General features: G+C 39.1%; 1 protein-coding gene across 2 annotated transcripts in view; it reads right to left on the bottom strand.

The window, feature by feature from the left end:
- Positions 1-27,341, bottom strand: part of PCSK2 (proprotein convertase subtilisin/kexin type 2) — a 270,812-nt gene that overhangs the window by 183,923 nt on the left and 59,548 nt on the right. The gene's annotated exons all lie outside the window — the stretch shown is intronic.

The raw sequence follows: 27,341 nt of genomic DNA, 5'->3' as shown, positions 1-27,341 counted from the left end.
TGCATCTCTCTTCATATAAAAAAGACTCACTATTGTGCCCCTAGAGCGACTCCGTCTGGGTTTGCCTGAGCCCCAAGTCTCCAGCATGTACTCTTGTCTTTCTCTGAACTCTATTTCCTAAATAAACTCTTAATGCTAAATGGCTTTCCTGCATCCGTTCTTGAATTCTTTCTCACAATGAGACCAAGGACCTGTCTCTGGTAATAAAACAGCTCTTCCCTTCTCATTCATCCTGTAGGGCACGGTCTCCACCAATTAGTGTCTCCCTTTTTAAAGGTTTGTTTACAACCACACCCCACCTGGTGGGGTGGAAAACCATATTCCAGACAACATGACTACATCTTTGTTACGTTTCACTGCATCCTTTTTCCATTTGCTTCATTGTGTCACTTCTAAAACACATCCAAAATTAGCATTGTTTAAGATTGCCTAAGGCAAATTATGTCTCTCCCAAATAGAAATTTATTTTTCAAGTAGTGTGAGAGCACCTGATTTTCTAAGTGGCTTTGTGAGGACTTATCCTTAGGGCAACTGGCTCCTTTCTAAGGGTAATTTTGGTAAAGCCTCAACTCACATTAGGACAAATTTAATATTTATGATTTATGTTGAATATTATGATTAAAAATCCTTCTATTCTTTATTAATCAAAAGACTATGAAAATGAGAAAAAGAACAGTTTTTTTTTTAACAATCTAATCTCACTGTGACAATCTTATTATAACAATTAAAACATAAATAAGCTCAACCTGCCCTTGACCACCCATGTCCAGAGTGTGGGCTGGACTTAGCAAAATCTCACCACCCCCAGCTCCTGTGGAAAGGACCAGAAGAGATGTGGAATGAGAAACCTACACTGCCGTCACCTAAGGAGTGTGTAGGAGCTGCGCAGCATTTCTTGCACCGTCAGTGCAGATGGGCTGTGCAGGGATCTGCTGAGAGGAATGAGCCCTCCAGGCCTGGGAGGCACATTTTAATCCCATCAGTGTCATTCAGCAGCAGGCACCCAAGGCAGTACGGGCTCCAGGCTACAGCATGCACAGATGGCTCTGCCAGGCACAGGGTTGTGGGCTTATAAAGAGGGCAGCTGTCACCAGAGAGCCATGGAGACCCTGCTGGGGCTAATACATGGCTGCTCAGTGAAGGAGACAGGAAACAGGCTGAACAACCAACCATCCCTCAGGCTGGGCACTTCCCCTGGGTATCTGAACAGGTGGGATCAACCAGTGAAACACAGTCTTTCAATCCTTCTTTCCCTGGGTCTGAAGAATGAGGACGGCAGTCCCTCAGGGAGCCACCTCTTGTAAGCAAGCTGGATCACACACACAGTGGCTTCTGGGGAGGACAGAGGCACCCCCAGACCTTAAGAAGACTGGGTCATTCATTCCCAAGAGTTAGAACTGGTGCTTTGCACCAGAAAAGATCTAGGGCAAGGGGAAAGAGAAAGAATGAGCATCTTTCTATTTCCCAAGCAGAGTCGTGAAAGTGGAGCTGAAGTCCTCAAAGGAACTGCTTTGATACCAGTACAGATTGCATGGAAAGCAGGAACAGGATCAGTCAGTTCAAAACCACTGTGCCAGAGGAATGGTAGATAACGTAGAAAATCAGATTAGTGAAGGAGAAGGTAAATTTGAGATATTCTTCCAGAACTCGGAGGAAACAGTGAAGATGTAAAACTGATGGAAGAAAGAAATGGAGGCTGGTCAGGAATATCCAGGATTCCATTGGAAATATAATATGATGCTAATCAAAAGTCCCAAGGGATTTTTTTTAGAAACTGGATAAAATTACCCTGGAGTTCTAAAAGTCTAAATGTGCAAGGAAAGTAAAAAGGATGGTTGTTAAAGGTAATTGTAATGAAGGAAGACCAGCAGGTATGAAAATATATTATACAACCAAAATAACTAAAACAGAGCATATGTAGAGAAAATGAAAGTTCCTATGGCCAGGATTCTCACTTGGCCCTGGTCGGCTTGCTCACTACACTTGTGTGGGTTAATACATTGTTACTGACTCCATATAAAGAGCTCCTCTGGGCTGTACCACTGCAGGAGTGCAGAGGCTGGAGTGGTGGCAGCACTAAGGACAGAGACTGAGACGGCTGCAGGGACAGAGAGGCCCAGAGGCAGAGACGGGCTTGCTGCATGCAGACTTGCTCTGAATGAACGGGATTCTAGTGATTGACCTGCCACTGTGGGAATAAATTTGGGTATAAACCCTTTTGCCCCATGTCATTTTTCCATCTCACCTAAATAAAAGTGAACTTTCCCTGGGCTGAAACCCATTGGCAAGACACCATAGTACAAGAAAAGATAGATTAGATGAAACAAGCCATAAAGCCAGTAATCGATCCTTGTGTTCAGCCCATGAGAAAGTCAGCTTTGCAACTTGGAGGGCAAGGATGGATTGTTTATTAAACCATATTGTTAGAATTGTTTAATCATTTGAGCATATTTTATAGTAAACACCAAAATAAATCCTGTTGGGTTACAATTATTGCATGTAAAAATAATATGAGACAATTAGGAAAATACCTGATTTCAGGACACAGAAGGCTTTTCTGGCAAAGAAAAGTGAAGGAAGAGGACAGGAAGTAAATTTTTAAATATGAGAATGTAAACTTTTTGTTCATTAAAAATCCAAAGTATGATTAAGAGATAAATGGTATCTTAAATTTCATACATTAAGTATTTGTAATACATTTTTAGCCATAGTGCCCCTACTCATAAGGAATATAATTATACAGCAGACAATAGAGATAGAAAAATGGGCAATATAAGGACAGGCAATCAGCACATGAAGGCATAAAACGTGCAAATGTTGACACGCGGGGAAACACACTTTTCAGAGAAATAGCCCTTCTCACAGGAGGGGGGATGACTGACTAGATAGCCTCCACTCCTTCCGGTGAGTTTGTGTGAAGGTACTAAGAAGATACACTCCACTACCAGGAGGAGCTTAACAAGGTATTTTCACAGAGTACACTTGAAAATAAATTTACTTAAAAACCTTTTCTAACCAGTCAAGGCAAAAATAGCAATTTAAAAATTTAAGAGTGAGGGTGTGAAAGTACTAGCACTAAAACAAATTTAAATATGATCAATAGTATCAATTTAAAACAACTTAACAGCAAGAAAACCCCTAGTATGCAGTTTCTCAATCTCAGCATTACTGGGATTTGGGGGCTGGATAATTCTGGGTTGTGGGTGCTGCCCTGCACACTGTGGAAGACTGAGCAACATCCCCAGCCCCCATCCACTGGATGCCAAGGATAACCCCCCCTTCCAACTGTAACAATCTAAGCATTGTCTCTAAGCATTGTCGTGTCCCCCGGGGGCCCAAAACACCCCTCTTTTCCCCCCTCCCCCCTTGAGAACAATGCTCCAAAGCCAAATAATAAAATGTAAACTATGGGGCCAGGGGTAGCTACGTCTAAACTCCACTACAGCAATCATAAATGGAAAATAGCCAAGTGAAGAGGAAGTCCCAGCACGCTGAGAATCAGTACCTTCCTCAGGGATGAGTTAACAAATATTGCTTGAGATCCGAGATTTTATAATTACAGAAAAATGGGTTCATATATGTTTACACTTTCATGGCAACCAGGAAGACAACAGAGATGGATTATAACTTTCAAAGCACAAAGGAAGGAAAAGAACAATAAAAATCCATAAAAGAATAAAAGAGAGTCTAGAAGATCACAAGAACAAATATATTAGTTTTGATGATAAAAAAAATGTCTTAAAGTACCCCACTAAAAGGAAAATACGTTTATTTGAGATCAGAATCTCAAATCCAACTGTATCCTACTTAAAAATACTACCTGAAAAAGGAATTGACTCAGGAAGGCAGAAAACAGAGGGATTAACCAAGATAAACCAAGCTCGGGTACTAATGGGAGAGTAAGGTGGCAATATTGTAGATTAGGATATTAGAATATTGTAGGCGATATTATGTTGACAAGTTATAATGTTAACATTAATATAGATAAAGTAGAACTGAAGGCAAAAAGCATTGAATGATATAACATTGTGTAGATAAGAAACTACATTTGCAATAAGGGTACAACAATGATGACTGAACCAAATAATGTCACATCAAACCTCATAATCTACTCCTACTGTTTGCCATGTGCAATTGACTATTTGGGTTCCCCCCTCTCCCCTGCCCCACAAATTCATATGCTGAAATCCTAACTGTGGATGTGGTGATATTAGGAGGTGGAGCCTGTGGGAGGCGCTTATGTCATGAGGTTGGAGCCCTCAGGAATGGGCTTAGTGCTTTATGAAAGAGGCCCCACGAGCATCCTCCTCTTCTGCCAAGTGAGGAGGACACAGCAAGATGATGGTTTTTTTATGAATGAGGACGTGGGCCCTCAACAGATTCTGAGTCTGCTGATGCTTGATCTTGGACTTCCCAGCCTCCAGAACCATGAGGAATAAATGTCTGTTGTTTAAGTCCCCCAAGGCTGTGGTGTTTTTGTTATAGCAGCCGAGCCGACTAAGACACCACACAAGGACAGGTTCTCGTGGCTGTAACAGAGATGCACGGAACCGCCAGCCAGTGCTGCTTCAGACGAAGGTGGCAATGAGGCTGGCTCCCTCGGTGATAAATTGTTTCTCTGTCCTCCTACCGGAGAAGCTCAACCACTGTACCTGCATGCCCACCAATGTCACCTGCTGAGCTCTTCTTGAGTCTCAGTAGGGTCACCAAACCAGTCTTTCTTCCAAATTCCAGATCTTCTTAGTTCCCCCGTCCCCCAAAGTAAATCCAAACGCACTGCTGTCACTTCTGAGACCTTATGTCTCTGACCGTCAGTCACCTGTCACCCTCTGCTTCCCTCCACTCTCACCCTGGCCTCTTCCTATTTCTCTAAAGTAAACAGTTCTCTTTTGACTTTTAACTTGGTTGTCCCCATTGCCGTCGACACCCAGCAGGTACTTTGCAATATCCCCTTCACTAAATTCTCTGCTCAAATGCCAATTCTTTTAATTAATGTAGCATTTGCAATTGTAATTCAATTCAAATGTCAGGGAAACATTAATCTTCTAAAATAGTCTTAAAAATAAATACAAAAATACAAAGGGACCACCTTGACTGTCATTTAAGCTTAGCTTGCTCTCTGGATATGTCACTCCCTGATGTGCCATGAAATGCATTTTACTTTCATTTGGCATCTTTGGGCCAAAGAAAGGAGCATTTTCAAACACGCATTAGCTTATTCTTAGGAGCTGTCCCAATGGGCTTGTTACTAGCCTTTTAAAGTAGAAGCAAATTCAACAAAATTTCAAGGGTTGAGGTGGCATTACTGTATGGAAACCCTTTCCATATTTATTCTTTTTGATTAAAAAGGTTGTGATAATTAATTCAAAAATATGCAACACAAAATATGCCAGAAATACAAAAAGACCCGTTTCAAAGCAGTGATTTGAGCTCAGGGGTTCTCTTTCCCTCCCTACAAAAATTCTATTGAAAACATCAAAGGAATGTAAATTTAGGATAAAATATGCAACAAAGCTGAAAAACCCAGAAGGACAGATTTGACAGGCCAGGTTGGAAGAATTTTTGGAAGACAGGAGACAGATGGCATTCCTGTGAGTACAGGTGAAATGGGATGGGGACACATGGCTTGGCTGCATCACAGAGTAGGGAGAGCAACAAAATGTCATGTATAGGTTCCTTTAATTTATTCTCTAGCTTTAAAAAATTGGCAATTTATTTTTTTACAGTTTTAGACCAAAAAAGAACCTATGATTTAGGTTTCACAATTTATGTAGGTGATTAGTTCTCTTGTTCTGGGATGTTGGGAGTCCTTGCTGTGAGGTGTGTAGCAGACTCTGTAGGTGGCCTGCTCCCGGGTGGCTGACAATCCTCCTTGCCACACTGTGTCTCAGGCCCTGCAGGAGTCACCTCCTTTGTTCTGGCAGCCTTGCTGCTGTGCACTGGCAGTTACATCTCTGCCCACCAGCAATCAGCGGCTGGAGCAGTGAATCTGACAGACACCAGGTCCTGGGGCTCTGAACTCCTCTGAGCTCTGCATTCAGAGAAGGTGGCCCAGCTCTTGTTCCTGGGCTATGCCACCCCGGCAACAAGCACTTCCGCAGGTCCCCTGCTATCATTTTACCTTTCTTGGGAGGGGCAGAGGGCAGGCCACACTGATTATCAATATGGCCACATTTTAATTTCATTTATGAAAATGAAGTAGATAACAGGAAAACCATGGACATATATCTGTAGAAGCAGCAGCTTAAAAGAGGAGAACTGCCTGACCATAAAGATCAAATGCCAGCATTGCATGGTGGTGGGACTCTCTGGGCTCTGGAGGTAGACGGCCCTGGCTCCCTGTGAAATGCTGGTGATTATAATCACATGCTGAAACTGTGTAACTCTCAGGGTTGTTTGGGATTAAATTAGTTAACATGCATTGGAAACACTGTCTGGAACACATTAAATTCTCCATAAATGTTAGTTGAATATTAGTGTGAATATAAGTTTCAATGTGAAACATTGAAAGAGCTGGGTAATTAACCCAATTTTGAATTCATAACCTCAGCGAAACTTGAGGGGTATTTCTAACAGTCAGGCATGAATGATTTGTAATGAGAAAAGAACAAACAGGAAAAAGAGAAGCTTTTAAGAAATTCAAAATAATTACTGTCCCAAATTTAATTTAGGAATTAAGTGGACATTGCTTAAAATCAAGTTTATGAACAAAAAGATGAATTCAAGCAATTACCCCAGAGAACAGTAAAAGAGAGAGATAGAGATAAAGCAAGCACGGCTAAGAGGTATGGAGGAGAGACCCAGAATATCTTATTTATAGAAAACAGAAGCTGGAGGAGAACAAGCAAAAATATTTTTGATCTGCAGAAGTTTTATTCAGATTGGTAACCCTCACTGAATGACAGATATGATTATCAAAAATAAATCATATCTTGGGAAATTTCTAAATTTCCAGGGTAAAGGAAAATCCTATAAACTTTTAGAAAAAAATAATTTTAAAGGAGGGAAAATCAAGCTAGGCTTCTTAGATACTGGACTTTTTATTTGAAATACAAAATGCTGGGAGAAAATAGAATAAGGTTGACAGAATTCAGAAGAAAATGGATTATGGCTCCTGAATTCAATTTGAAGCTATCTAACCTTTATGTGTGGGCAGAAGCAGCAAAGTAAAGTTGGTTACTCCAGCAAGACTGGAAAGAGATAAAAGGAAATATTGAAAAGCTGCAATACACTTAAGATTTAAATAAATATTTAATATATATGACTTAAATATACATAATATATATGAGTTAAATATATATAAGACATAAATATATATAACACTTAAAATGAGGGGAATTAGGTAACAGGTATTCAGTGGTCATAATGAATATGAATGACTTAGATGCCTAATGAAAGACAATTATCAAATTGAATAAACCAAAGCAAACACCAGTTATATATCCATCCCAAGAGATACACCTATAAGAGAAAGTTTGAGAATAGATGGGTGGTGAAAGATTTGCTAAACAAATGCAAAACAATCACCACCTCAAAAACAGGATTGGTAATGTTCATATCAGGAGAAAAAGAAACCATGTGAAAAGTACAAGAAGGGACAAAAAAGGCTGTTTCATATTATTAAAAGAAATATTCATCAGGGAGATGCAACATCCCAAACCTTACGCATTCATTATGGCTCTGGAATATGTAAACCAACACATTTTAGAAATAAAAGGATGTACCACTTGGATGTCGATTACAGGGGAGACTTTACATATTCCTTTCAAAAACTGGCAGACCAGCAGGAGCAAAAAGTCATAAGGATGCAGAGAACTTTGGTAGTACAATGAACACAGTGGATTTGATAGTTATGTAGAAAACTGCAATTGTTAGGGAGATACTGCACATTTTCTTCAAATACTCATTTAAAAAAATAATTATAGGCATATATATAAAGAGAGAGGAAAAATAACGGAAAATCACATTTGGAAGACTGTGAGATGAATTCAAATCTTGATTCAAAGGAAAACATTTTAATAACATATTTATTAGCAAAAAATATATAGCTTTTTTTGCAAATAAAATAACGGAATTAACTCAAGAAGCAAAACAATAATTTCAGAGGAAATAGGAAAAACACACTATTAAGATAAAAACAGAACTTGTCACCCAAGAGTAGGATTGATAAATAAATCCAAATTTTGGTGCTTTGTAAAGGCCAACATAATAGGGAAATCTTTTTAAAGCATAAGAAAAAAGAAAATGAGAAAATCTCAAAACACTGCATTAGGAATAAATCCATGTAATTATAGATACTGAAAGAATTGTTAAATGTTAAGAAAATACTGTACTCAGTTTATGGCAACAAATTTGGTAATTGAGCCAAATAAGTACTCTTTATGGAATATATAAATTACCAGAATGGGTTCAGGAAGTGGTAGAAAACCTGAATAGACAATATGCAATTTAAAAGAAGTTGAAAAGTTGTCAAAAGATACACTGCTAGAGAAGGAACAGAACAGCCCAGTTTTAAAATGAGTTACATTGACCTTCAAGGAGCATGGTGTTCCTCTACTAGCTGCACTGTTAAGAAGTATCAGAAAGCAGGAAGTTTCTATCTTATTTTATGGGTTTAACAATTCCTGAGAAAAAGACTGCTAAAAAAGAAAACTATAGACAAATATCTCTTAGGAATGTAGATTTAAAAAATTCTAAATAAAGTATCGACAAATTGAATCCAAAGGATAATAAATCATGAGAAAGTAAAATTTAATCTAGTAGTTGAGAGGCACTTTTATATAAGGAAATCTATCCATATAACATCCTTTTTTAATTGTGTAAAGGTAAAACAAACAATATGATTAAGTAGATAGATATTTCAAGTATATTTGATGTATTTGATAAAGTTTAGAAACATAAGAAAATGTCTTGAAACATCATAAAGGGTATTTGTTAGAAACAAAGAGACATAAAAACAAAAGATACATTCTCATTAAAATCATAACCAGCCTAGGATGCCCACATTGACAGCTATTATTCATTTCTTTGGAGATTGTAACCAGAAAAATGTCAAGAAAAATGTATGAGATGTAAATATTATAAAAGACACATCAAATGGTCATTATTTATAGTTTATCTGAGTTTCCCCCTAGAAAATTCAAGAGAATCACTTTACAACTATCATAATTAATAAAATTCAGCAAGCTGGAGAATATCAACACTTAAGAATTCCATAACTTTCCTATGCAATAGTCTTTTAGAAAAAGTATTAAGAAAAAAATATTATAATAACAACTCTAACTATAAAAACCCTGGCAACAGATCTATAGGAAATATGCAAGAACTAAAAAAGGAAAACTGTGAAATTTTACTGAAGGACCCACAGGAAAATGTGAATAAATTGGGAGACACACCATCATCTTGAAGGAGAAGATCCAATAATGTAAAGGTATCAATTTCACCCTTTCCCAGTAATCAATAATCTTAATGGAAATCAAATCCAAATACTTGACTTAAAAACTTTTACATATATTAAAAGCCAAATTGCTAGGGTTAGATAAATTAAACAAGTTGTATTGTGTCAATTAACTAACTGAAGAAGAAATCCCATATCACATCATAAACAGAAATAATTTCCATATACAGAAATATTTTCTATACAATAAATAGATTAACCAATAAATAGATAACCAGTCGGCGGTCTTCTTAAACCATTTCTTTTCTTTCTAAAAAAGAAAAAAAATACCTACAGAAAAAAGTACATTGTGTGTACTAAAATAAATTCAAATAATATGCAAATATAAATTCAATAAAATGCATTAGCATTAAAATTGAAGCCATATAATAAGCAAAAATAAGTGCATATAAAAAGTAAAAAGAAATTTATTTCATTTTGGAATGGGTAATCTATGAAGCAAAGACCTTCATACAGGTCACAATAGTAGAGATTGTTACTTGTTTCCTCAATATCCATATTCTCCATTCTGCCTTCATAATAGAACTCTTAGATTATTGAGGACAGCCATGTGCTCAGCCAAAAAATTGCACTTCCTAGTTTTCTTGCCAATAAGTTTAGCCAATGATATATTTGGACAACTATCGAAGTCAGTTTTTACTCTTGGACTTTCCTTGCTCTTGTTTGGAATGCTCACGTGACAGTGGAGTCTCAGCAGCAATTTTGTAATCTTGAGTTTCAAAATCACATGTTCAGAATGACAGAGCCAAACAAATGAAGGTTCCTGGTTCCTTATGACTTTGTGGAGCTGCCATATGAGCCCTCCATGTATTGTCTCCAGATTCCATTTATGTAAGGGAATAAACCCTAATAACCTGTGTGGTTGAGTCTCTGTTACTAGCAGCCAAACACAATGTCTAGAATCTATCCTACAGATATACATGTGGAAAGCAATACATATAATAATGTGTGTTGTAGCAAAAGATTTGTAGAAACCCAAATAACCATTAATGGAGAACTGGTTAGTAAAATGTGATTCATTCTTACAATGGAATATTAAGTACTTGTAAAAAAGAGTAAGAAAGCTGCTCATGTACTAATAAGGAAGCATGAAAGGAAGATGCAAAATGGTGTTTATAGTATGCTACTGTTTTTATACTACTGTTATACTACTGTAGTATAATACTTTACTATATTTGTGTAAAAGGAGGGAGGAATAAGAATATATTTTCATATTTTGTATATGTATAATGAGACTCAGGGAGGTCATACAAGAAATTAATAATAGTGGTTATTTAGAACAGATTGGGTGAAAATGGGCAAATGGGAGAAGTTGGGAAGAAGGTGGGATTAGTGTCAGGAAGAGAACCCTCACCAAGAGCCAAATCTGCTGGCACCCAGATCTTGGACTTCCCAGTCTCCAGAACTGGGAGACATAAATTTGTTGCATAAGCCACTAGTCTATGGTATTTTGTTATAGCAGCCTGAGCTAATGAAGATAAAATTTTCAGTTTAAAGATGTAGACAAATTGATGTTTTTATAGTAAAAGTAGTTTCGAATTGTTACTATTTTAAGTTCCTTTAAATAATTAATAAACTTAATTTTTTTAGAGCATTTTTAGGTTCACAGCAAAACTAAGCAGAAAGAGCAGAGCATTCCTATGTGCCCCTGCCTTCTCCCCACCTACCTCCAGCACCACAGTGGGACACGTGCTACAATCCATGTATTAGTTTTTAAGGGAGGAGCTTCATACTGACTCTCCAGTGTTTGTTTGTTACTTCCTGTGTTATTTTTGTATGAAAAACTAAGTAGGCTCATTTTAGGCATATAAATGCAGACTTCAAAAGACCAGCACCACCATCCATTTTACTCTTTAACCTAGATGTTGATTAATCTGACAAGCCTATGAGATCAAGCAAAATTGAGATGTAATGGCATTGCATACAGTTATAGTCAAAATGATAAGGGCCTTAATCACTTATTTATTCAGCACTGGCTGAGACTCTGCTGCTCTTCCTCTGCTGAGTGAAAGAAGTATCTCCTTCCAGCCACAGGTGGTTTGTAGCAACATCAGTCATCTTGTTTCTGTGAGCCAGTAGCAAAGCCCACGGACCAGCTTTTCTTTTATTGTAGCCTTTCAGGACAGCTTCTAGAGTCCTTTAGAATTGCTTACTGTAATTTGATTTATAGTGAAGCCATAGGTTGCTGGAGCTGCTTAACAAAGTAACAAAATACCACAGACTGGATGGTTTAATAACAGAAGTTTATTTCCCCACAATTCTGGAGGCTAGAATTCTGAGGTCAAGGAGTCAGCAGGTGTGGTAGTTTCTGAGATCTCTCCTGGCTTTTAGATGGCTGTTTTCTCCTTCTGTTCTCACATGGTCTTACCTTTAAGTGTGTCTACGTGCTAATCTCTATTTATAGCAAAACCAGTCGCCTTGGATTAGGGCCATCCGAATGGCCTCATTTTACCTTCTTTATATCTTAAAGACCCTATTTCTTAAATACGGGTTTTATTCTGAAGTACTAGGGTTTAGCGCCTGCCACATGGGAATTTTGGCGGGACACAATTAACCCATAACACCAGGTATTGTGTTGTTGCAGGATGGATGGCACAGTAGGTGAGTGGAGACCCACCTGGCTGCCTCTTTTGGGCTCTCACATTTTACTTCTGCACCTTTGGAATTGCACATGCCTTCATCTTGTTGCCTCTGGTCTGGCTCCCTGTCAAAGCCACCCTACACTGAGCCAGACCATCATGGTGCATAACCCTTGTCATTACCTCTTCCTGAAATTCTCCCCTGGATTTTCCACTGCCTTTGCAAGCTTTCTCATATGCCTTAGGGTAATAGGGTATCTGCTCAGGTGGAGAGTCCGTTAAATGATAGCCTTGCAATGGGCTGATGTCATCTTCTATAGGAAGGGCTCTCTGAAGAGCTGAGTCTTTTTCTGGAAAATGGCCTCTTGGAGGGCTCCTGCGGGTTCAGATAGATTTAGGGCAGGTGGAGGGAAGGGCATGCACTGCGCATGATCCAGGCTGCAGAGTTGGCCTGTGGGTGGAGTGAGACCGTTTTGCATAAAGATGGCAGAGCATTCTGGGAGAGGAGAAAAACCACCTGAACCCTAGATTCCCAGTCACGTTGTTTTCTCATGGTGGGCTAGGTGTGGGCACAGAAGGGGAGGTGTAAGGCAAAGGCAATGAGACCCAGGAAGAAAGCCACCTTCAGAGTAAAGGCGGGCAGGCTTAAAGCCAGACCCTACTTCCCAAGCATCCCCTGGCCTTCCCTTAGGGTGACTGGGCAAACACAGGGTGCTATTTTAACTAAAAGGAGCTGTGGATTGTTGCCTGGCTAGGTTGGAACAGCGCCACCTATGGCTGCTAGAGGCACTGCTGCCTCGGAAGCTCCAGGGTTCTAGGAGAGTGAGGACCTCCTTTCAATAAGGGATGTCGACTCTCAAGCCATTATTTAAAAAATTATGTAACACCATTTGTTCTGGACACACTGGACACAAAAGAAAAAGCCCTCCTTTCCTTGGCCTATTTACATCCCCAGGTTCATTTGTATCATTCTCCTCTTCCTGCACACTTCCTTCTATAATAAGAACATTCTAAACATGAAGATGGTCCTTGAAATGCCTCAACATCCTTTTGTCAGTGTGGTTCACTCTCCCTTACCCTTGGAAACATCACTGTCTCTCAGCAGAGCTCCCCCACACCCCTGTATACCCTTGGGCTGATGTCATCATCTATAGGAAGATGATTTGATTTGTTGGTCTTGCCCATTGGCCGTGTGATGTTATGTGTCAGTGTGGTGCCCAGATGCTCAAACACCAGTCAAGACATTGCTGTGAAGGTATTTTTTAGGTGTGTTAACATTTAAACCAGCGGACTTTGTGTTAAGCAGATTACTCTCCAAAATGTGGGTGGGACTCATCCAATCAGTCGAAGGTTTTAAGAGCAAAGACTGAGGTTACCCCAAGGAAAAGGGAATTGTGCCTCCAGGCTGCCTTAGGCTCAACACTGTATCATCTACACTTGCTGGAATTTCCAGCCTGCTGGGTTGCCCTGCAGATTTGGAACTGTTGAGCCCCTACAATCACATAAGGCAGTTCTTTAAGAACATATATATATCCTCTCGGTGCTATTTCTCTGGAGACCCCGATCAAAACAGACTGTGAACGAGATCCCTTCCATTGGAGGAGAGACAAAGGCTGAGTGTGATGGGGAGTGAGGCCCGGGCCATTCTGCAATCCATGAAGTAGAGCAAGTGGGCTTAAAAGCATTACAAACTCTTAGTGAATTCCTGAGAAAACCAGGATTTATAGATAAATGTTTACCAAAAAAAATGGCTGAAGGGCAATATTCAAAGCATTGTCGGAGTGGCTGCATTTTTCTTCCACCAAAGGCATTTTAGTAATTTTGCTTTTTGGGGCAAGCTTAAGCTCCTGGAACGGTATTTAGTACATTTCTTATAAAGCATCTGGCACATTCTAGGTGTTAAAGAAAAGGTTAATTTCCTTTAAAAAAACATTCTGTGCAGAGAACTTGTTCTTCCAGTTGCATGGAGGCTGCACCTAATTTCCCCATTTATCTTCAGCATTCTTCCTCCTGCTTTTGAAACTCTTTCATTTAACATTAGCATTTGATTAACCTTTTATTCAAGAGACATCTGGGTTTTGTTATCCACTATTATGCTTATTCTGGCCTGTTTTTATTCCAGTTAATTTTCAAAGTAGCCACATGTACTAGGTAGTAAAGGTCTTCTTTTATTGCTAATTTTTGGCAATGGGGCTCCAGGAAGGACGGTTTCCTCATTATGCAAAGCTTGCTTTCTGGAGAAAACAGGAAAAATCAGTAGTGGCAGTGGGAATTATTTGGAGGAAAGTCTTGGCCATCTTTGACTTACAGGTATGCATTTTCTGCAGGCTTTGAAAATTATATATACTTTTTATCAATTAAAGTTGATATAAAATACAATTTACTGAAAAGTCTAAAGATAAATCTGTAGCTACTGTCTGTAGTTGCCATGTATTCTGGTAGTAAGATTTTTTTATTTTTAACGTGTCCTCAGAAGCCATTGTGCTGATCCACAGGTGAGTCTGTGATATGCTAGGGCCTGGATGCTGTAGACTGTGGCCTAACTTCTAGATCTGGAGGAAGGAAAATTCCACTCCTAATTCTTTAATAGTAATGATGGGTTGTGGTTGCCAGGGACAGAACAGATCCAGGATTTGTACCACGCTTTGGCACTTCCTTAAAGCTTTGGTCTGAAGGTAACTACTCTCATGGGGCCACTCTGTCTGCTGTTGTTAGAAGGAGGAGCTAAAAATACAGTGTCCTTGATAATTCAGGGATACTGTGAGATTCATGGCTTGCCCACACCAGCTCTCTCAGACAAGGAAACAATGGAGAAGATGCAGCATTTATAATTCCTGGAAGGTAGGGCCAAGTAGCCATGACTAGGATATGGCTTAGGAAAAGCAAGAAATGCTTTCATGGCTTAGGAAAAGCAAGAAATGTTTAGAACAAAAGGAGTTGTCAATTATAGCATGCGGTCTCTTACAGTTAGCCAAACATACAGGCAGTTCAGGGATATCACATGAGCCCTGCCAGTTAAGGAATAGTTAAGAAAAAGCCAGAGGCCAAGACTGGTACCACTGAAGACCTGGATATTATTCTCACTCTGACTTGTTCATACCTCAATCTCTCGATCTAGTGGAAACTATGTTCTCAAAAGGGGAACAGTGAGACCCATGGGTTGCTTTCATACAGTGCTCAAGAGGGTGAGAGAACTTTGTCAACACCAAACCCAGTTGAGGTGGTGATGGTGGAGGTAGAATTAATACTACAGGATGCCCAAGAGAACCAGGGATAACACACGGATGTTTGTCAAAGAGCTAAATGTCAACAGAGAACACAGGTAGAATCACATACTTCAGATATGGGGGACGTGGATTCCAGCCATGGCTCCAGCAGCAATAAGCTGGGTTATCTCAACAAAGTCAGAAAGCTTCTATGAGACTCATTTTGTTCATCTGTGCTCATACAGCGAGCCTTGAGTAGAAGCAAAGGAGGTAAGTAATTTCCATATCAGTTGACCCTGGGCTGGGTGCAGCTGTTAATTTAGTTTGGGTAGGTAAGCAACTGGAAGGGCCTACCCCAGAAATAAAATTGTCCTCTGCCTCCTTCCTCAGTCTGACAAGATAGCTAATAGTTCTTCAGCACAAGAAGGTGAAGTCATAAGCACCTGTCAAAAAATACTTTCCCTTGAAATTACATGGTCATCATATCCTAGGTTGGTCAAGAAATAGAAATCAGGCCTGGTCTAATGCATAGATACCTAATATGAGGACGTACAGCTACAGCTTCCCTTCCACTTGGCCCAGCTGTGTCTGTGCCCATTGAATTAGCCAGTTTTTGTCTGGAGATTCTAAGGCTGCTCTGTATGTAACCATCATGATGGGAAGGGGGTAGCAAAATAAGCTCCAAGTAAGATCTCAATTTATCATGCAAATCCCAAACATTACTGCATGCCTCCATGAAAGCTCCTTAAGGATTCTAACTTAGCCTGAACTCCCCATCTGTGAATATTTTTTTTATTATAGGATCTTTTACAGTTTAGTCTTTAATTATTCTCTAGTCTCTTTATCTGTGTACATATCTATTTATCCCTATCTGTCTACCTATCGACTATCCATCTATGCATCTGTCTATCCATTTATTTATTGTAGCATCTTTTCCTTCCCTGTTTGAATGTAAGCATTTGGGAGAAGGATCAGGTTCTCATCCAGTTGCCCAATAGGCAGGACCCAAAGAAGGTGCTCTTGGCAAATGGTTGATCAGCTAACTGAGCTAATGGGGTCTAGGGCATCACACTTAGGTCTAAGTCCCTGAAGAGGTTCCTAATTCTAACCATCCTTCAGACAAGGCAATGAGCAATGAAGAAAAATCTTCTCCTAGAAGAGGGAGAAATAAGTAACCTGAGATCTGAATAATCTTCAAATCATGGCAGCTTATCTACAAGACACTCAGACTCTCTAGCCTGTGTGATAAATGAGGAAAAGAAAAAAGGTTCTTACTTCATTTCAAAAAAAGCCTGGTGTGACTCTTTTTTCACAGTAGGTATGCCCTTTCAAAGGAAATATTTCCACTAATGAGCTGCCTTTGCTTGTCCATTAGTTATTAGGCACTTCTTAAGAAAAACCCCCAGCTTTCCTTTAATTAATGTGGCTGTTCTTCAGGCCTCCTTTGGAGATTTTCTTTTTATCCTGAGCTGCAGAAGTAAGATGAGGAGGAGGAATTATATTGGCATGAGCTTATCTGTATTTGATACAACGTTGCACTTGCCTCTTTCATTCCCTGAACAAGCTTGCCTTAGAGAAGGACAGCCCAAGAGGTAAATTTGGGTAAAAGAATAAGCATTTGGCTCAAAAAGAAAGCACAGCCAATGAAATAAATGGATGTTCCACACTTAAATTTATATAGGAATCAGCACAAATAATACACTGTGAACCACTCCCTGCCTCCTTTCTCTCCTTAAAATCCTTAGATATTACAGGATGATATATAAGACAGAAAAAATTTAAAATTCTTAACAGCAAGGGAAAATAAGAAAGGGTCTGCTTCTCTTGGTGGAGTGTATACCATGAGAAATTCCTGAAAAATGGAGTCAGAGTAAGGGAGAAGAAACAGGGCAAGACAGGCCTGCTTTGTATTGTGTGCACAGCACTGGGAAGCTCATAGTTTGAGAGTCAGTATAAGGATAAATCAGTATCTGAGGGCAATAGTCAAGTGCTTTATTGGGGCATCATAGTAGGAAGAGTCCAGTAGATAATAGAGAATTCCCCTCTAATTCTCAGAGAAGACCTTTGTGCACAGGCAGGGCCAGTGAGCGTGGAAGTCAAGTGGGTGCGGCATTGTAAAGTCCAGAAGGCTCAGAGACAACTTCATTTCTCTAAGAAGAGTTACTTGAATATCTTGCTTGCTGCACAAACTGGCCATGACCTGCAATTGCTTGGCTAACAAATATGGGAGGCAGAGGCATTCACAGTGACCTAGAGGGAGCAGCCAACATAAAGATGAGTATATGATAAAAGGCTGTCTGACAAGAAGCCATCACAGTCATGTTAAATGGGAAGATTAATTAGAATAAAGAGATGCATTATCTATGGTCACTTATATGCCCAATCAGCCTGAACTGGTTCAATAACTCGGTGAGAGGTCCTTGAGTCTCAGCATCACCGTGGGAACAGAGGTAAGGATTAGAACTGACTGAAGCACCCAAGTTTGGGATTCTGTCCTTACTGAGTTTGCCCCATGGGGACAGGAGCACCTGACTTCAAAGTTATTAGCTCTCCTTCTGGACTCTGCTCTCCATCAGGGTCATGGGGAAGTGTCCAGATAAAGGAGTTCTAGGAGGGCTGAAGCTGGGTGAAGGGCCATTTCATGTATGGGAGAACCCAGTTCGATTGCAGATGGATAACAATGTTGCTTCCAAAATCTGCCTAGTGGATGGGTAATTAACGTGTGGTAAGTCAACTGAGAAGGAGCACTCTGGGACTAACCATCTGAAGGGAATGTCTTAGTACAGTGGTGAGACCATTTCAGTTAATCCCCACTTATATATGACATCTGTTCCCAACCTTTCGTGTGCTTCTTTTGGAAAGTTTCTGTTTCAATTTCTCAAATAGTAACCCTAATTGATCTTCATACAGACTTTAAATCCCTCTCCCAACCTTTTGATGTAGTTGGTACCTCTGATTTTTGAGTCTGGGATGCGGCAGCATAATCAGCTTATATCTTGTTGACTTGCCCTTGCCCTACACCTAGGTTCCAGCTTCCCAGCCCAGTTAATCAATGACAACTTTGTGTGTGTAATAAATAATGCATAACATGGGATTTACCTTATTAACAAATTTTTTAATTACTTTTATTTTTTTGAAGAACATTATGTTTACTAGGCTCTCCCCTACCCCAAGTCCCCCCCCCACAAACCCCATTACAGTCACTGTCCATCAGCATCGTAAGATGTTGTAGAGTTACTACTTGTCTTCTCTGTGTTGCAAAGCCCTCCCCTTTCCCCCACCCCGGATATTATACATGTTAAACATAATACCCCCTTTCTTCTTCCCTATCCTTATCCCTCCCTACCCTCCCATTCTCCCCAGTCTCTTTCCCTTTGTAACTGTTAGTCCATTCTTGGGTTCTGTGATTCTGCTGCGGTTTTGTTCCTTCAGTTTTTCTTTTTTTCTTATACTTCACAGATGAGTGAAATCTTTCTCTGCTTGGCTTATTTCATGGAGCATAATACCCTATAGCTCCATCCATGCCGTTGCAAATTGTAGGATTTGTTTTCTTCTTATGGCTGAATAATATTCCATTGTGTATATGTACCACATCTTCTTTATCCATTCATCTACTGATGGACACTTAGGTTGCTTCCATTTCTTGGCTATTGTAAATAGTGCAGTGATAAACATAGGGGTGCATCTGTCTTTTTCAAACTGGAGTGCTGCATCCTTAGCATAAATTTCTAGAAGTGGAATTCCGGGGTCAAATGGTACGTCTATTTTGAGCATTTTGAGGAACCTCCATATTGCTTTCCACAATGGTTGAACTAATTTACATTCCCACCAGCAGTATAGGAGGGTTCCCCTTTCTCCGCAACCTCGCCAACATTTGTTGTTGTTTGTCTTTTGGATGGTGGCCATCCTTACTGGTGTGAAGTGATATCTCATTGTGGTTTTAATTTGCATTTCTCTGATAACTAGTGATGTGGAGCATCTTTTCATGTGTCTGTTGACCATCTGAATTTCTTCTTTGGAGAACTGTCTGTTTAATTGGATTATTTGCTTTTTGTTTGTTCAGGAGTGTGAGCTCTTTATATATTTTGGATGTCAAGCCTTTATTGGATCTGTCATTTATGAAAATATTCTCCCATACTGTAGGGTTCCTTTTTGTTCTGTTGATGGTGTCCTTTGCTGTACAGAAGTTTTTCAGCTTGATATAGTCCCACTTGTATATTTTTGCTTTTGTTTTCCTTGCCTGGGGAGATATGTTCATGAAGAAGTCACTAATGTTCACATCCAAGAGATTTTTGCCTATATTTTTTTCTAAGAGTTTTATGGTTTCATGACTTACATTCAGGTCTTTGATCCATTTCGAATTTACTTTTGTGTATGGGGTTAGACAGGGATCCAGTTTCATTCTCTTACATGTAGCTGTCCAGTTCTGCCAGCACCATCTGTTGAAGAGACTGTCATTTCCCCATTGTATGTCCATGGCTCCTTTATCAAATATTAATTGACCATATATGTTTGGGTTACTGTCTGGAGTCTCTAATCTGTTCCACTGGTCTGTGGCTCTGTTCTTGTGCCAGTACCAAATTGTCTTGATTATTATGGCTTTGTAGTAGAGCTTGAAGTTGGGGAGTGAGATCCCCGCCACTTTATTCTTCTTTCTCAGGATTGCTTTGGCTATTCGGGGTCTTTGGTGTTTCCGTATGAATTTTTGAACTATTTGTTCCAGTGTGTTGAAGAATGTTGTTGGTAATATAGGGATTGCATCAAATCTGTATATTGCTTTGGGCAGGATGGCCATTTTGATATTAATTCTTCCTAGCCACGAGCATGGGATGAGTTTCCATTTGTTAGTGTCCTCTTTAATTTCTCTTAAGAGTGTCTTAAAGTTTTCAGGGTATCGGTCTTTCACTTCTTTGGTTAGGTTTATTCCTAGGTATTTTATTCTTTTTGATGCAATTGTGAATGGAATTGTTTTCCTGATTTCTCTTTCTATTGACTCATTGTTAGTGTATAGGAAAGACACAGATTTCTGTGTGTTAATTTTGTATCCCTGCAACTTTGCTGTATTGCGATATCAGTTCTAGTAGTTTTGGAGTGGAGTCTTTAGGGTTTTTTATGTACAATATCGTGTCATCTGCAAATAGTGACATTTTAACTTCTTCTTTACCAACCTGGATTCCTTGTATTTCTTTGTTTTGTCTAATTGCCATGGCTAGGACCTCCAGTACTATGTTAAATAACAGTGGGGAGAGTGGGCATCCCTGTCTTGTTCCCGATCTCAGAGGAAAAGCTTTCAGCTTCTCGCTGTTAAGTATGATGTTGGCTGTGGGTTTATAGTATATGGCCTTTATTATGTTGAGGTACTTGCCCTCTATACCCATTTTGCTGAGAGTTTTATTATGAATGGATGTTGAATTTTGTCGAATGCTTTTTCAGCATCTATGGAGATGTGGTTTCTGTCTTTCTTTTTGTTGATGTGGTGGATGATGTTGATGGATTTTCAAATGTTGTCCCATCCTTGCATCCCTGGGATGAATTCCACTTGGTCATGCTGTATGATCTTTTTGATATATTTTTGAATTCGGTTTGCTAATATTTTATTGAGTATTTTTGCATCTACGTTCATCAGATATATTGGTCTGTAATTTTCTTTTTTGTTGGGGTCTTTGCCTGGTTTTGGTATTAGGGTGATGTTGTCTTCATAGAATGAGTTTGGGAGTATTCCCTCCTCTTCTATTTTTTGGAAAACTTTAAGGAGAATGGGTATTATATCTTCTCTGTATGTCTGATAAAATTCCGAGGTAAATCCTTCTTTCCCGGGGGTTTTGTTCTTTGGTAGTTTTTTGATTACCACTTCAATTTCTTTGCTGGTAATTGGTTTGTTTAGATTTTGTGTTTCTTCCTTGGTCAATCTTGGAAGGTTGTATTTTTCTAGGAAGTTGTCCATTTCTTCTAGGTTTTCCAGCTTCTTAGCATATAGGTTTTCATAGTAGTCTCTAATAATTCTTTATATTTCTGTTGGGTCTGTTGTATTGATTCCTTTCTCATTTCTGATTCTGTTGATGTGTGTTGATTCTCTTTTTCTCTTAATAAGTCTGGCTAGAGGCTTATCTATTTTGTTTATTTCATCAAAGAACCAGCACTTGGTTTCATTGATTTTTTCTATTGTTTTATTCTTCTCAATTTTGTTTATTTCTTCTCTGATCTTTATTATGTCCCTCCTGCTGACTTTAGGCCTCATTTATTCTTCTTTTTCCAGTTTTGATAACTGTGACGTTAGACTATTCATTTGGGTTTGTTCTTCCTTCTTTAAATATGCCTGGATTGCTATATACTTTCCTCTTAAGACTGCTTTCTCTGCATCCCACAGGAGTTGGGGCTTTGTGTTGTTGTTGTCATTTATTTCCATATACTGCTGGATCTCCATTTTAATTTGGTCATTGATCCATTGACTATTTAGAAGCGTGTTGTTAAGCCTCCATGTGTTTGTGAGCCTTTTTGCTTTCTTGGTACAATTTATTTCTAGTATTATACCTTTGTGGTCTGAAAAGTTGGTTGGTAGGATTTCAATATTTTGGAATTTACTGAGGCTCTTTTTGTGGCCTAGTATGTGGTCTATTCTGAAGAATGTTCCATGTGCACTTGAGAAGAATGTGTATCCTGTTGCTTTTGGGTGTAGAGTTCTATAAATGTCTATTAGGTCCATCTTTCCTAGTGTGTTGTTCAGTGCCTCTGTGTCCTTACTTATTTTCTGTCTGGTGGATCTGTCCTTTGGAGTGAATGGTGTGTTGAAGTCTCCTAAAATGAATGCATTGCAGTCTATTTCCTCCTTTAGTTCTATTTAGTATTTGTTTCACATATGCTGGTGCTCCTGTGTTGGGTGCATACATATTTATAATGGTTGTATCTTCTTGTTGGACTGAGGCCTTTATCATTATGTAATGTCCTTCTTTATCTCTTGTTACTTTCTTTATTTTGAAGTCTATTTTGTCTGATACTAGTACTGCAACTCCTGCTTTTTTCTCCCTATTGTTTGCATGAAATATCTTTTTCCATCCTTTGACTTTTAGTCTGTGCATGTCTTTGGGTTTGAGGTGAGTCTCTTGTAAGCAGCATATAGATGGGTCTTGTTTTTTATCCATTCTGTTACTCTGTGTCTTTTGATTGGTGCATTCAGTCCATTTACATTTAGGGTGATTATCGATAGGTATGTACTTACTGCCATTTCAGGCTTTAGATTCGTGGTTACCAAAGGTTCCAGGTTACTTTCCTTACTATCTAGGAGTCTAACTTAGCTCACTAAGTATGCTGTTACAATCACAATCTAAAGGTTCTTTTCTATTTTTCCTCCTTTTTCTTCCTTCTTCATTCTTTATATATTAGGTATCAGATTCTATACTTTTTCTCTATCCCTTGATTGGCTTTTGGGATAGTCAATTTAATTTTGCAATTGCCTCACAATCAGCTGCTCCACCCTCCCTACCATGATTTTACTACCTCTGGTGACAGCTATCCAACCCTAGGAGCACTTCCATCTATAGCAGTCCCTCCAAAATAGACTGCAGAGATGGTTTGTGGGAGGTAAACTCTCTCAGCTTTTGCTTATCTGGAAATTGTTTAATCTCTCCTTCAAATTTAAATGATAATCTCACCAGATAAAGTAATATTGGTTCCAGGCCCTTCTTCTTCATGGCATTAAATACATCATGCCACTCCCTTCTGGCCTGTAAGGTTTCTGCTGAGAAGTCTGTTGTTAGTCTGATGGGCTTTCCTTTGTATGTGATCTTATTTCTGCCTCTGGCTGCTTTTAACAGTCTGTCCTTATCCTTGATCTTTCCCATTTTAATTACTATGTGTCTTGGTGTTGTCTTCCTTGGGTCCCTTGTATAGGGGGATCTGTGGATTTCTGAGGCCTGAGAGACTATCTCCTTCCCCAGATTGGGGAAGTTTTCAGCAACAACCTCCTCAAAGACACTTTCTATCCCTTTCTCTCTCTCTTCTTCTTCTGGTATCCCTATAATGCGAATATTGTTCCGCTTGGATTGGTTACACAGTTCTCTCAATATTCTTTCATTCTTAGAGATCCTTTTCTCTCTCTGTGCCTCAGCTTCTTTGTATTCCTCTTCTCTAGTTTCTATTTCATTTATTGTCTCCTCCACCATATCCAACCTGCTTTTAATACCCTCCATTGTGTTCTTTAACGATTGGATTTCTGACCTAAATTCATTCCTGAGTTCTTGGATGTCTTTCCGTACCTCCATTAGGATGTTGATTATTTTTATTTTGAACTCCCTTTCAGGAAGAGTCACGAGGTCTATATCATTTAAATCTTTCTCAGGAGTTGTATTAACAATTTTACTCTGGACAAGGTTCCTTTGGTGTTTCATGTTTGTATATGGCACCCTCTACTGTCCAGAAGCTCTATTCTGGAGCTGCTGAGCCCCTGAAGCAATGTCAGAGGTCACAGGGGAGCAGTACTGGGGGTAGGAAAGAGCTGTTCCCCACCTCCTGGCTCCTGTGCCTGTCTCCAGTGCCTGAGCCAGAGGGCCAGGTACACAGGTCTAAGTTTTTGTCCCAGAGCAGCCAGATATGGATCCCTGCTTTCTACAAGCAGCCAGAATGCCAGTCTCCCCAGGAACTCTGCCTTTATTAACTTTCCAACCCAGCAGTCATGCAAGTCTCATGAAAGCACCTTGAAATGTAGGTTTGTGCTCCCAGTGCAGATCTCTGGAGCTAGGTATTCAGCAGTCCCAGGCCTTCACTCCCTCCCTGCCCTGTTTCTCTTCCTTCCGCTGGTGAGCTGGGGTGGGGGAGGGGCTTGGGTCCTGCGGAGCCACAACTCTGGTATGTTACCCCGTTCACTGAGGTCTGCTCTTTTCTCCAGGTGTGTGAAGTCTGACACATCCTCTTTCCTGTTGCTCTCTCAGGATTAGTTGTGCCAATTAAATTTTCTAATTGTATCCAGTTTTAGGAGGAAGCCTCTGTCTCTCCTCTCACACCGCCATGTTTAATCAGTTATTAACAAATTTTTAAGTGTGTAATATAGTATTGTTAGCTGTAAGCACTGTTATACAGCAGATCTGTAAAGAGAATAGAAATTGCATCGATGAAACAAGAGCATGATCCTATAGAAAAGGAGCAAGAAAGAGGTCTTGCATTTAAAAATTATATGTATACATACATGATATATGTGTACATATACATATATGTATGTATGTATGTATGTATGTGTGTGTGTGTGTATTAGAAAGTATCACCAAAGCAGTAAAGACAAAGAATATTGAAAGCAAAAGAGGAAAAACAAGAAAACTATAAGATCAATCCTATAATTTGCCCAACAGCTAACTGGTCTCTGGAAAAGAGAACAGAGAAAGAAGTTATCAAAATAACAATACAAGAAAATGTTGCAGAGGTAAAGGGCACATCACCAAAATGAAAGGGCTCACCGAGTGTCAACACCAGTGAATGGGCAAAAATTTCCAACAAGGAATATAATTCTGAAATTCTAGAGCATAGGGATAAAAAGAAGATCATTAATGCTGAGGGAGAGAAAGAGAAAGGGAAAAAAATACAAGGACAAGCATCAGAATGATCATTAGATACCTTGATGGTGCTATTGTAGGCAAAGATAATGCAGTAACACTTTGAAAATATGGAAAGATGTTTATTTTCAACCTTGTAATCTATATCCTGTCAAACTATTGATGAAGTTGAATGTAAAAATAAAACTCTTAAAAATATCACATCCCAATAAGGATATTGTTCATTAGAATAAGGGAGTAAACTGATCTAGTGTGGGAGATCCAGGAAAGAGGGAGCCAATACCGGAGAGCAAAAAGGGGATTCCTGGAGTGATGGTGAGGGACGTCCCAGAGTGAGATGTGGGAGCTGGTCCAGAGAGTGACCACTACAAGTGAAGCCAGCTGTGGCTCCAGGATGGATGACTCAACTAAATAAAGGAACTCATCATTTATCAGATCTGTTTGACTCCATTGAGAGGAGATAGAAAATTATTAGACAGTGTAGGGAGAAAATTAGACGTAGAGACAGGAAACTAAGCAAATGAAAAATAAGGCAATCATTAATTCTGGGGTGGGAGAGTGGGAGGGGAAAGCTGTCTGAGAAAGGAGATATTACTGATATAAGAAGTGGTTCAATTGTGAATAATACTTACTCATAATAATATAAACACTGAATATTAATTTAGTCCCATATTGTCATATAACTTTTTTTATTTTGAAAAGCTGGAAAAAATACAAACATAGTGTGTATGTTATGTTTGAGACAGTTAACTTCTCAACTTCCATGGCTTAAAGCCAATAGACTATAGTTAAAATGAAAAAGTCAACACATTTTATTATACACATATTTAAAATGAGGAGTTAACACAAGGAACAGTTAAATAATTCACGGATAATGCTGCGGAGGGACTGAAACTTGGGGAAGATGAGGCAGAAGATTGCTGCCTTTAAAGTTAAGCCTTACACTTACTTTTTACAGCTGTGGTAAAATTGCAGTGACAAATAAAATCACCTTTTCACAGCATAAATGTGATTTGTTCAAGATGTATGTGTAAAATTGTTAAAAGACAACAGTGAATAAAAGTACTAATCCAGGTACATTTCAAAAACCAGAATCAGTCATTATGTAATTATATGCTAGAGAATAAAGTATTACTAATCATGGCTATCATCATTTGCATCTTAGCATCATTTGCCTCTTAGCATCATTATCATCTTAGCATCATCTCATTTAATGCTCCCATCAACCCTTGAGAAAGGTGCTATTATTATTAACCACATTTTATGGATGAAGTTATGAGAAGCTAAATAACTTTATATGAATTTAGGCAGTTGGAAAGTGGAGTGATGGACCTGAGATTAAAATCTGAATTGATCCAAACAAAACTCATGAACTTGACAGCAAGTCTACATTCTGGACAGCCTAGGAGGTTATGGGAATTCAGAAAGGGGCAAGAGTTTTGATTCACCTTCTTTTCCCAGACCAGGCATCCCAGGAGACAGCAGGTTTCCCTGTACTTCAGTGAAAATTTAAATCCAATGCCGTTTGCTATTTGACAAGGCACTATTTTGGATTTTAAAAAGTAATTTTACTTCAGGTTCTTTTAAACTTGCTTCCTACATATTTTTAGATTCTTTAGTATGAAAATTAAAATGCTTCCCTGATGGTTATGAACAATAATAACACCTCATAGTTTTCAAAGAACCTTCCCTTCTATCATCTTATTTGATCACTACAAGTAACTCCAGGAAATGAGCAGAATTGATGTCTTTCATCATTTCACAGGTGGGAATGTTGAGGCCCACAGACAGAGTGGTTTTCTGAAATCCACACAGATGATAAATGACAGAGTTGTAATTAACTCACAACACCAGATTCTTCCTTGATTGTCTTTCTGTCACACACATGCCTCCTCATGTGGCTTTTCAAGTGGCACCTGATGATGTCACCACCCTGAAAGGCGCATTTTACTTTTGTCTTACCCCAAAGGGCACACTTTGAGGAAGCCCACCTCTTTGGGATCTTTTTCAAATTCAATAATTTTTAAAAACTTGAACGAACCTGAATAAGGAATGGATTCTTGTATAAGGGAAATCACTTTTCATTGGTCTCCCAGTATTGATCTGGTATTTAAAATTTCCACAAAATAAAATTTGATAGCAATTCCTCATGCTTATAGCTCTTATCCAACTATAAAACATAAACAAGTTTCTAAGTTAAATATAAACTTCACAAAAAAAAAATTCAAAGAAATAATATTGACTAAAAGACCCTGCGAGTAAATCATAGACTAGTGGGGTGCGTGATCTCAAAGTTCGGCCTGTGTGTCCATTTAACATGCTCCATGCCGTGACTCAGTTCTCTACCACTCATTCCCATCTGAGCTGGTGGGAAAATTTGTTAGTGTTCCATAATAAACTACCCCAAAAATCAGTGATTTGAAACAGCTATTTTATTTGACTTAAGATTCTGTGGGTCGGGAATTCAGAAAAGACATGGCTAAGTGGTTTGTGACCAGGTAGCAGCAGTTGGAGGGCATGGGTATGAAAAGTCCACTTCCAAGATGGTGTGTTCATTCAT

Source organism: Manis javanica, chromosome 5, assembly GCF_040802235.1.
Source record: "Manis javanica isolate MJ-LG chromosome 5, MJ_LKY, whole genome shotgun sequence".
NCBI classification, from domain to species: Eukaryota; Metazoa; Chordata; class Mammalia; order Pholidota; family Manidae; genus Manis; species Manis javanica.
The sequence above is the reverse complement of the archived record's forward strand: the minus strand, read 5'-3'. Positions and strand labels throughout refer to the sequence as shown.